The sequence below is a fragment of the Triticum dicoccoides genome, chromosome 6A, assembly GCF_002162155.2.
Source record: "Triticum dicoccoides isolate Atlit2015 ecotype Zavitan chromosome 6A, WEW_v2.0, whole genome shotgun sequence".
NCBI classification, from domain to species: Eukaryota; Viridiplantae; Streptophyta; class Magnoliopsida; order Poales; family Poaceae; genus Triticum; species Triticum dicoccoides.
In genome coordinates, this window is record NC_041390.1 from 180336381 (window position 1) to 180345782 (window position 9402).

Genomic DNA, 9402 nt, shown 5'->3' on the forward strand with positions numbered 1-9402 from the left:
GTGATGATGCTGTGTGGTATGCCATACCGAATTGTGATATCGGTGATGAAGGTCACGGCAGTCGGACTGTTCAGTTTCTTGATTGGCTTCACTTCCACCCACTTGGTGAACTTGTCCACTGCGACAAGTAGGTGAGTTAGACCGCCTCGTGCTATTTTGAATGGTCCCACCATGTCTAGACCCCAAACTGCAAAAGGCCAAGCAATGGGGATGGTCTTGAGCGCGGAAGCCCGCTGGTGCGGCTTGGAGCTGAACTTCTGGCACCCTTTGCATTTTTGGACCAACTCCTTGGCCTCTTCCAAGGCAGTCGGCCAAAAGAAACCGTGCCGAAAGGCTTTGGCAACGAGTGCTCTTGAAGCCGCATGGTGGCCACATTCGCCTTGATGGATGTTTTTGAGGATTGCCTGGCCTTGCTCTGGCTCTACGCAGTGCTGGTAGACACCAGTGACGCTGCGCCTAACCAACTCTCTGTTGATTATGGTATAGGCTGCTGCCCGGCGTTGTACTTGCCGAGCTAAGGTCTCATCAGTTGGTAGCTCTTTGTTCACCAGGAATTTGAGGATGGGCTGGGCCCATGAGGGTGCTGCTATTTCTTTGACTACCAGAACTGCGACTTGGACAAGGGCGGCTGGGCTGGGAGGCGGCGTACTGGAGTCAACAACCGCTTGTTGGGCTGATGAAGTCCCCAGGCCGACTGGCTCGGTCCTTGGGCCGAGTTCTGGAATCTTCAAGTCCGTCACCGTAGTCCCCGGGCCGGGCTCGACTGTGGCGGCTTTGGAGTCGCCCGCCAAAGTCCCCGTTTCGACTGCCGGAACTCTGGAGTCGGGTCCGCCGTCTTCGAGAGGAGCCGGCACAAAGATGGAGTCTGATTCTGGTGAAGGCTTGGCAGACGCCTTGAGGAGGCGTTGAAGGGCGACGCCAGATGGTATTGCTTGGCGGGTAGAGACGATTCGTGCCAAGGCGTCTGCTTGGTCGTTGTCATTTCTTGGCACATGGAGGAACTCGCACCCTTCGAAATACCCGCTGAGTTGCTGCACGAGGAAACGGTAGCTCGCCATGTTTGCGTCTTTGGCGTCCCAGTCGCCAGACGACTGCTGGACCACTAAGTACGAGTCACCACACAAGATCCGGCGGATGCCAAGTTCTTTGGCAAGCCAGAGCCCGTGAATGAGCGCCTCGTACTCGGCCATGTTGTTGGAGGCGGCAAAATGGATTTGCAGTGCATATTTGAGCTTGTCGCCTTTGGGAGAGGTGAGGACGATGCCGGCTCCCAAGCCGGTGCGCATCTTGGAGCCGTCGAAGTGCATCCACCAATGGGTGGAGTCAAGTGCTGGAGGCAGGTACTGGGTCTCGGCCCAGTCGACGAGGAAGTCGGCCAGTGCTTTTGATTTGATAGCGGTGCGGGGCTGGTAGTAGATGGTGTAAGGAGCCAGCTCTATGGCCCACTTGGCCACTCGACCAGAGGCATCACGGCTGCCGATGATCTCTGCAAGTGGAGCCGTGCAGACCACCGTGATTGGATGTTCTTGAAAGTAAGGCTTCAATTTCTTGGCAGCAAAGTGCACGCCATAGCACATCTTCTGGTAGTGGGGGTAGTTCTGCTTGGAGGTCGACAGTACTTCGCTCAGGTAATATACTGGTCTCAGGTAATATACTGGTCTCTGGACAGGTAGCGCCTTGCCTTCCTCCTTGCGCTCTACTACAATGACGGTGCTGACTACTCGGCTGGTGGCGGCGATCTACAGGAACATAGGTTCCTTGGGAGTCGGAGCCGCCAGGACGGGTGGAGTAGTCAGCATCTTCTTCAACTGGTGAAAAGCTCCGTCCGCCTTATGGTTCCACTCGAAAAAAGTGGTCTTCTTCATGAGTTGGTATAAGGGGAGAGCTTTCTCGCCCAGCCGACTGATGAATCAGCTGATGGACGCCAAGCAGCCGGTGAACTTCTGCACATCCAGCAGTCGGCTAGATACCTCCATTCTCTCTATGGCCTTGATTTTTACTGGGTTGCATTCTATGCCACGTTCAGAGACCAGGAAACCTAGCAGCTGGCCGGCTGGTACTCCGAAGACACACTTCTCGGGGTTGAGCTTGATCTGAAACTGGCGCAGGTTCTCAAAGGTCTCCTTGAGGTCTTCCGGCAATGTTCCTTGCTTTTCCGTCTTCACCACCACGTCGTCCACGTAAACGTGGGCGTTCCTACCGAGCTGCTTGAGGAGGCACTTCTGCATGCAACGCTGAAAGGTGGCGCCGGCATTCCTCAAGCCGAACGTCATGGTGAGGTAGCAGAATGCTCCAAACGGCGTGATGAAGGCGGTCTTAAATCTATCAGCCGAGTCCAGCTTGATCTGGTGATATCCTGAGTACGCATCCAAGAAACTCAACAGCTCGCATCCGGCTGTGGAGTCTATCACCTGATCAATTCTTGGCAGAGCAAACGGGTCCTTGGGGCAGGCCTTGTTGAGGCTCGTGTAGTCAATACACATTCGCCATTGCTTGTTCTTCTTTAGCACCAGGACCGGATTTGCCAGCCACTCCGGGAGGAAAACTTCCATAATGAAGCCGGCTGCTAGGAGTCAGGCTATCTCTTCTCTGACAACTCTTCTCTTCTCTTCTGATAAGCGGCGCAGGGGCTGCCTGACCGACTTTGCATCAGATCGGACGTATAACTTGTGCTCGGCGAATTCCGTCGGCACACCTGGCATGTCTTTGGGAGACCATGCGAAGATGTCCCGATTCTCACGGAGGAAATCGACGAGCTCGCCTTCCTATTTGCTGTCGAGGTTTGCACCTACAACGGCATACCTCTCTGGGTGTTCCGGATCCAAGGGTATCTTCTTTGTCTCCTTGGCCGGCTTGAACGAACCTTCGGCTTCCGACTCCTTCGGGTCGGGCGATATCTCCGGCTGCTTGCCGGCCATCGCCATAGCTCGCTCGAGGAGTCTCTTCTCGACCGCAATCACCAGGGACTCGGCCAGCCGACTACTCTCGGCCGCGCAAGCGGATGACTTCCGTTAGTCGCCGGCCACAGTCAGAATTCCCCTGGAACTAGGCATCTTCATCTTGAGGTAGGCGTAGTGGGGGACCACCATGAACTTGGCCAGGGCGGGCTGGCCAAGTAGCGCATGGTATGGGCTCTCAAGGTCCACCACCTCAAACCAAACAGACTCTCTTCGGAAGTGATCTTTGTCCCCAAAGAGGACGTCAATCAGGATCTTGCCGATTGGTGAACAGGAAAGCCGAGGAACAATGCCGTGGAACACAGTCCGGCTGTTCTGAAGCTATCTCTGCTTGATTCCTAACTTCTCCATGGTGTCCTTGTATAGGATGTTGATGCTGCTGCCCCCATCTATCAGAACTCGCGAGAAATGCGCGGCCCGTTTGTCCGTGGCAAAGGTGGCATCCAGGACCAAGGCGTACGAGCCCGGACTCGGCATCACTTCTGGGTGGTCAGCCCTGCTCCAGCTGATGGGCCTCTCTGACCAGTGCATGAACTCTGGCGTCTCTGAGGCTACCGCGTTCACCTCTTGTCGCTGCAGCCGCCTGCTGCGTCGATCGTCAGCCACACTGGTGAACACCATGTAGGCTTCGTGCTCTTCAGGGTACTCGTCTTGTACTGCGCCGACTGGCTTGACTGTCGGCTGCTGGGGCGAAGGCGGAGGCGGCTGCCCAGCAGGCGGGGGTGGCAAGAGGCCGTCTCCCTTGGCGATCCTGGTGAGCCAGTGGCACTTCCGGGTGGTGTGATTCGATGGCTTCGCTCCGCTGTGGAACTTGCAAGGTCCATCCAAGGTCTGCTTGTAGGAGAAGGCCGGCAACCAGTTCGGCTTGCCGCCTTTCTGTCGCTTGGGTGGAGGCTGCTCTTCTGGCTGCTGGGCTTCGACGGTCGCGACCTGCCGGCTGCTGGAAGCCGGCTGCGGCGCCTTGCGCTTGTGGTCGCCCTGCTGTTGTCGTCGGCCGGCGTCTGCTGGCGAAGTTCTTGGAGCTTGAGGAGCTACTTTGCCAGTCGTGCTGATTTGAATTTCCGTCTTCATGGAGGAGTCGGCCGTAGCGTACTTGTCCGCTATGATCAGCAACTCGTCGAGGGTTTCTGGCTCGTCGCAGAGGAGCTTGTTCTTGAGGAGGGTGCCTTCTCGACACCCGGCTGTGAAGTACTCGAGGGCCTGCACCTCGTGCACGCCCTCGTAGGAGTTCCAGAGCTCAGCCCAACGCGTGAGGTAGTCGCGAGTCGACTCATCAGGACCTTGCACGCATAGGGAGAGCTGGCAAGGCTTGGGAGGACGCTTGTATGTGCTGGTGAAGTTGCGAACGAATGCTTCGGTGAAGTCGACCCAGCTGTTGATGCTGCGGGGCTTTAGGCTGTTCAGCCATGTCCGGGCCATGCCCTGAAGCATGAGCGGAACGTACTTTACGGCGACACGCTTGTTGCCGTTTGCTATGCTGACGGCCGTGGAGTAGTCGACTAGCCAGTCTTCCGGCTTCACGGAGCCGGTATACTTGGGCGTGTCTCTTGGGAGCGTGAACCCTCTGGGAAAGGGCTCGTCCCGAATGCGGGGCCCGAAACAAGGCGGACCCAGCTCGTCTTCTTCTTCCAGCGCCAGGGACCGGTGAAGTCGGTCGATCCGGTGGCGGGCGTCATTCTCCCCAACTCCCTCTCGGCGGCCAAGGTGGTCACCGAGAGTCGGATGGTCAACAGGCGGCAGGGAGACTCGCCTCTCCTTGCGGGGAGAGGGAGGCGGACAGTCGTCCCGTCGTTCCACTGCTCTCGGGCGGCCATCTCGGTCGCGCTCTATGGTAATCCGAGTCCGACTGTGGCTGACAGCCGGCTCCTTGTCCTTCCTTCCTCGGGTGCCGCTAGTCGGTGTCTGAGACGTCGCGCCTTGATCTCGGTGTGGGTTGTCGTTTGGCCGTTGCGATGCCTCCATGCGGCAGCCGGCCTCGTTCTGCGCGGTGGCCGCGTCTAGGAGCCGCTGGACTCGCTCCATCATGAGGCGGCGCTCTTCCCCCTCGAAATTGTCCAGCTCATCCGCCACTGCCTGGGCGGCTCGGATGTTCTCCGCTGGCGTGGCATACACGGGGCGGCTAGCCCCAAACAGGCTGGCGATGGCTACGCCGCGCTGCTGAACTGCGCCAAGGCGGCTGGGCCCTGCCGGAGCCAGCGAGCCGCCAACAGCGCGATCCATCTCCCGCTGGTAAGCTTCTGACAAGCGTCTCATGCTGGCTAGCTTCTTCACGCCTTCAACAAGCTGAAGGCGGCGCGCTTCTAGCGTCTCTGCGTCAGCATCTTCTGGAATGGGCGCAGCTAGGTCTTGCAGCGCCGCGCCAAGTGAGTCGGGCGCCCTTCCACCAGGGAACTCGTCATGACTGATGACCAGCACCTCAGTTATGGTGCTCCCGTCGCTCTCCGCGTGGGGGAGAGGTTCGTCGTAGACCACCACGTTGGAGGGGAAAGCGTCGACCGACACGGTGTCGGAGTCAACTAGCATCGGGTCGGTGGAGCCTATGGACTCCAAGTCTACGGCAGGCTCGCCGGAAACGTGGAATTGATGGAGGAGGCCCGCGAGGAGGTTTTTGGGGCCGCCTACGCCTGCGTCGGACGCAGGTTCGTCGGAGAGGCGGACCTCGCCGACAAGTTCGGCCAAGGAGCTGGTTGCGCAGGCGATCTCCACGCTGCGTAGCGCGTCGACGCAAACTTCGTCTGGCGTGCCTGGCTGGCTGCGCTCGCCGGGGAGGAAAAGGGTTCCCGTCTAGAACAGATCTTCGGACGGCGGTGCACCATGCCCCACGGTGGGCGCCAAATGTCGGGGGTTTGGTGCGACATATGCCAATGGATGGCTTATCATGGTGGGGGCGAGTAGAACGTCGCCGGTGCCTGGAAACGGGACGAGGCGAAGACATGCACGCCGGCGAATCTTACCCAGCTTCGGGGCTCTCCGGGGAGATAATGCCCCTACTGCTACTCTGCGGGGTCTCCGCATGATCACTATGGTCAAGTGTTTACACGATTGCTCCTTGAGCTGTGTATGTGGTAGGAGAGGGCAAGGCTAACTCTCTCCCTCTATCTGGTGAGGTATAGAACTACTGGGATCCAACCCTTTGCATGGGTGCCCTGGGGGGTTTATATAGGCCTACCCCCCAGGGGTACAATGCTAATGTGACTGGGCGCGGGCCCAGCCGTCAGTGTCTCCGACCTCCGACTTCTCCGCCGACTGCTGGGGCCCGCCGACTACTTGGGCCCGCCGACTGGTGGGCCCCGCCGACTGGTCTGGTACGGAGCCGACAGGCCACGTCCGCCGCGGGCGGGTCTTGCCGGCTGCTGATTACTGTAGTCGTGCTCCTGATGATGCAAGCTTGGTCAGGGGGTCCTGGCAACAGCCCCGCCGCTTGGCGGGCGATCACTATGGCCACACACCATCTCTTCTTGATTAATGGCGTGTGGGCCCGGGGGAGGGCTCGGCCGACTCCCCCAGGCCGACTCCCGTTGGGTCCGACTAGCGGTGCCCCCGCCGTCTCCCGAGGTCTCGCTGGCTGGTGGGCCCTGCTGCCTCCAGGCCGTACAGACAAGCCGTCATGGGCGCAGGACTAGGTACAATGGTGCTGATGTCAGGGCCGGCTGGGCAACAGTGCCACGTCGCGGGGAGATCTACCCAAGTACGGCGCACTGTAGCCATGCCTGTCCTTGGTAAGGGGCGGGGAGTGGGCTTTATTGTAGCCACGCCCCTGCCCCGTCCCTCTCGATGAGGTCACGGTTTGTTGGAGTCGCCGGCCGACTCCCCAAAGCCGGCTTCTCTGGAAGTCGTCCTTGGGACTCGGCTGTGAGCGGGCAGTCGGCCGCCTTGCCGTAGACTTCCCAGGAGGCGGCTCTTCGTCCTGTGGTCTTGAGGGGCACAGCCTGCCCCGATGTCTTGAAAGGTCATGGGGCTCGGGTTGGCCTACCTGTGGCCCATTACTCCGACATCCGTCGACTGAGGAACACCTCTAACAGATCGAAACCCGTCACTCCACCTCGAATTAGCTCGACTACATCTTCTACCAAGACTCCCACTTCAGCATTCTCCTCCTTAGCCACAGTTAGCGAGCGGTTAGCGTTGATCCTTGCAGACGTGAAAGGGGGAAGGCCAGTCGACGAACCATAAGATGGAACGTCATTGAAGTAAAATCAGGTTGCCTGCCAACCTCTAGCAGACTCGAGAAAGGTCATTGAGGGGAACGCACTCCTGCCTCTCATCTGGATACCTAGACCACCACACAACTGGGTCACATGGGTCCTCTCATCACTCGGATCTGCTTTCTTGGCCGACTGAGAATGACACGTGAAGATATGCTTGAACAATCCCTAGTGGGGATGACAACCCAAGAAATTTTCGCACATGGAAATGAAGGCAGCAAGATATGATATGGCATTTGGGGGAAGCTGATGAAGTTGAGCGCCGAAGAAATTTAGAAACCCTCAAAAAATGGATGGGGGCAGGGAGAAACCTCTCTCCACGTGGGTGAGGAGGAGGACCTGCTATCCGGGGCGCGGCGCAGGGTCGATCTCCCCTTCCTCCAGCAATCTCCAAGACCCTGGGACCAGCAGGCTGTCGGCGGCGAGCCTGTCAAGGTCCTCTGTCGTGGCCGTCGATGGCAGCCAGTTGCCCTGGATCCAACCCGGCGGCGGCGCGGCCCGAGAGCTAGACGCCTTCTTTCCCTTGGCCGCCTTCTTGGCGCACTCCAGCTTTGCCGTCTTGTCCTTCACCATCTCCGCGGTGGTCATCAGCGTCGACTGGAGCCGCGTGGGGCAGAGGCGGAAGAGGTGGAGAGACGAGCGGAAGGGGGGATGGAGGAGAAGCACTGTTACGCCCCTCGGCCTCATTGCCTCTTATAATAACATGCCTGAGTCACTGACCCCTGGGCCCGTGAGATCCCAGCGCATCCCACAAACGGAGACCGCGCGATACATGGCGATAAAGCGGGAGCGAAAATCGAGGAGTCTCGCCCCACTTACCGCGTTGTTGCCGATTCGCACGCTTCTCCAAAATTTCGAATCCCGTGAAATCCGGGACAAGGCAGAACAATTGACTGCGTCGAAGATTTCCTTGTTCATTCGGGTCCGACCCGATGCTCGATGACCCGTCATTCGTTTCACTCGGTCGCACAATGAGCCTGAATCGATCAAGGCGATTGGCAAGGAATTGAAGTAGCGCGGGTATCTGCAGAGCTCTAAAGTACCTCCGAGGCATTGAGTCTAGTCAGGTTCCGCTCCAATCTTATTTCACTCGAACCCCGATCCATTCGGGGGCTAATGACGAGGACATGTATCTGGGGTAGGGTCCTAGGCCTGACCTACATACCCTACCCAAAGACACCACATATAAGAATCCAATGCCCACAAAGCTAGGAAGGGGTCACCGACTGGAATACCTGCAACTTACAAGTCACTCGGACGCATGATTCACTCGGAGGCCTCACCATCACTCGACCATCTCTACCCACTCGGAGTACCAAGCGTCACTCGACCACAGAAGACCTAGGGTCACCCTGAGACCGCAACGGTGAGACGATCAGTTCATCGCCTTAAAGAACATATAATGCTAACGTTACATGTAACGCCCACAACCTTTAACCTCGCCATTGAACCCTTGAGTAACGGGGCATTCATGAGGGGCCAGCGAACTCTATATAAGTCGCCCCTCCGCCTGCACAAGGGTTCGCACCTCTTGTAACACAACACTCTAGATAAACAAGCTCTCGCAACACCGAGACATAGGGTTTTTACCTCTTCCGAGAGGGGCCTGAACTCGTAAGTCCGAGTGTACCAACCAAGCCGTAGCTAGACTCTGCTCTCCTATACGTACCCCTATACTCTACTGTCAAATATGTTCCCACGACACTCGGCGACCCAAACGGACAAAATAAGGACAAAATCAGCGTTAGTTTGAGTTACCGCGTTGGCATTGCTCTTAGAGCATCTCCAATAGATGATGTAAATGCAAAAATAACTAATTTTTGCATATTCGAGGCCCAAAAATCCACCTCCAACAAATGATGTAGATGCAAAAAAAATTACATCACTTGGTCCAGGAGATGTAAAATACAACACCTGGAGATGCAAAGGCGGTCGCACGCCAACCGCAACCCGCCCTTCATTTCCTTTCCCTTCTTCCTCCCTCCGCCCGCCACACAGTCGCCGCCGCCCCGATTCGCTCACAGCACTTCTATTGCGCCAGTCCGTACTAGATCTGGCCGTCAACCACCCCTCTACCGCTACTCCGCCGCTCATTTGCCATCGCTCCGCCTCGAATCGCCGCCCCGATTCGCACCGCCGCCGCCCTGATTCGCCACCCCCGCCGCCCCACCGCTCCTTGGTCGCTGCCCTCACGCACAGCCGCCACTGCCCCGACGCTCGACCACCACCGCTGCATCACG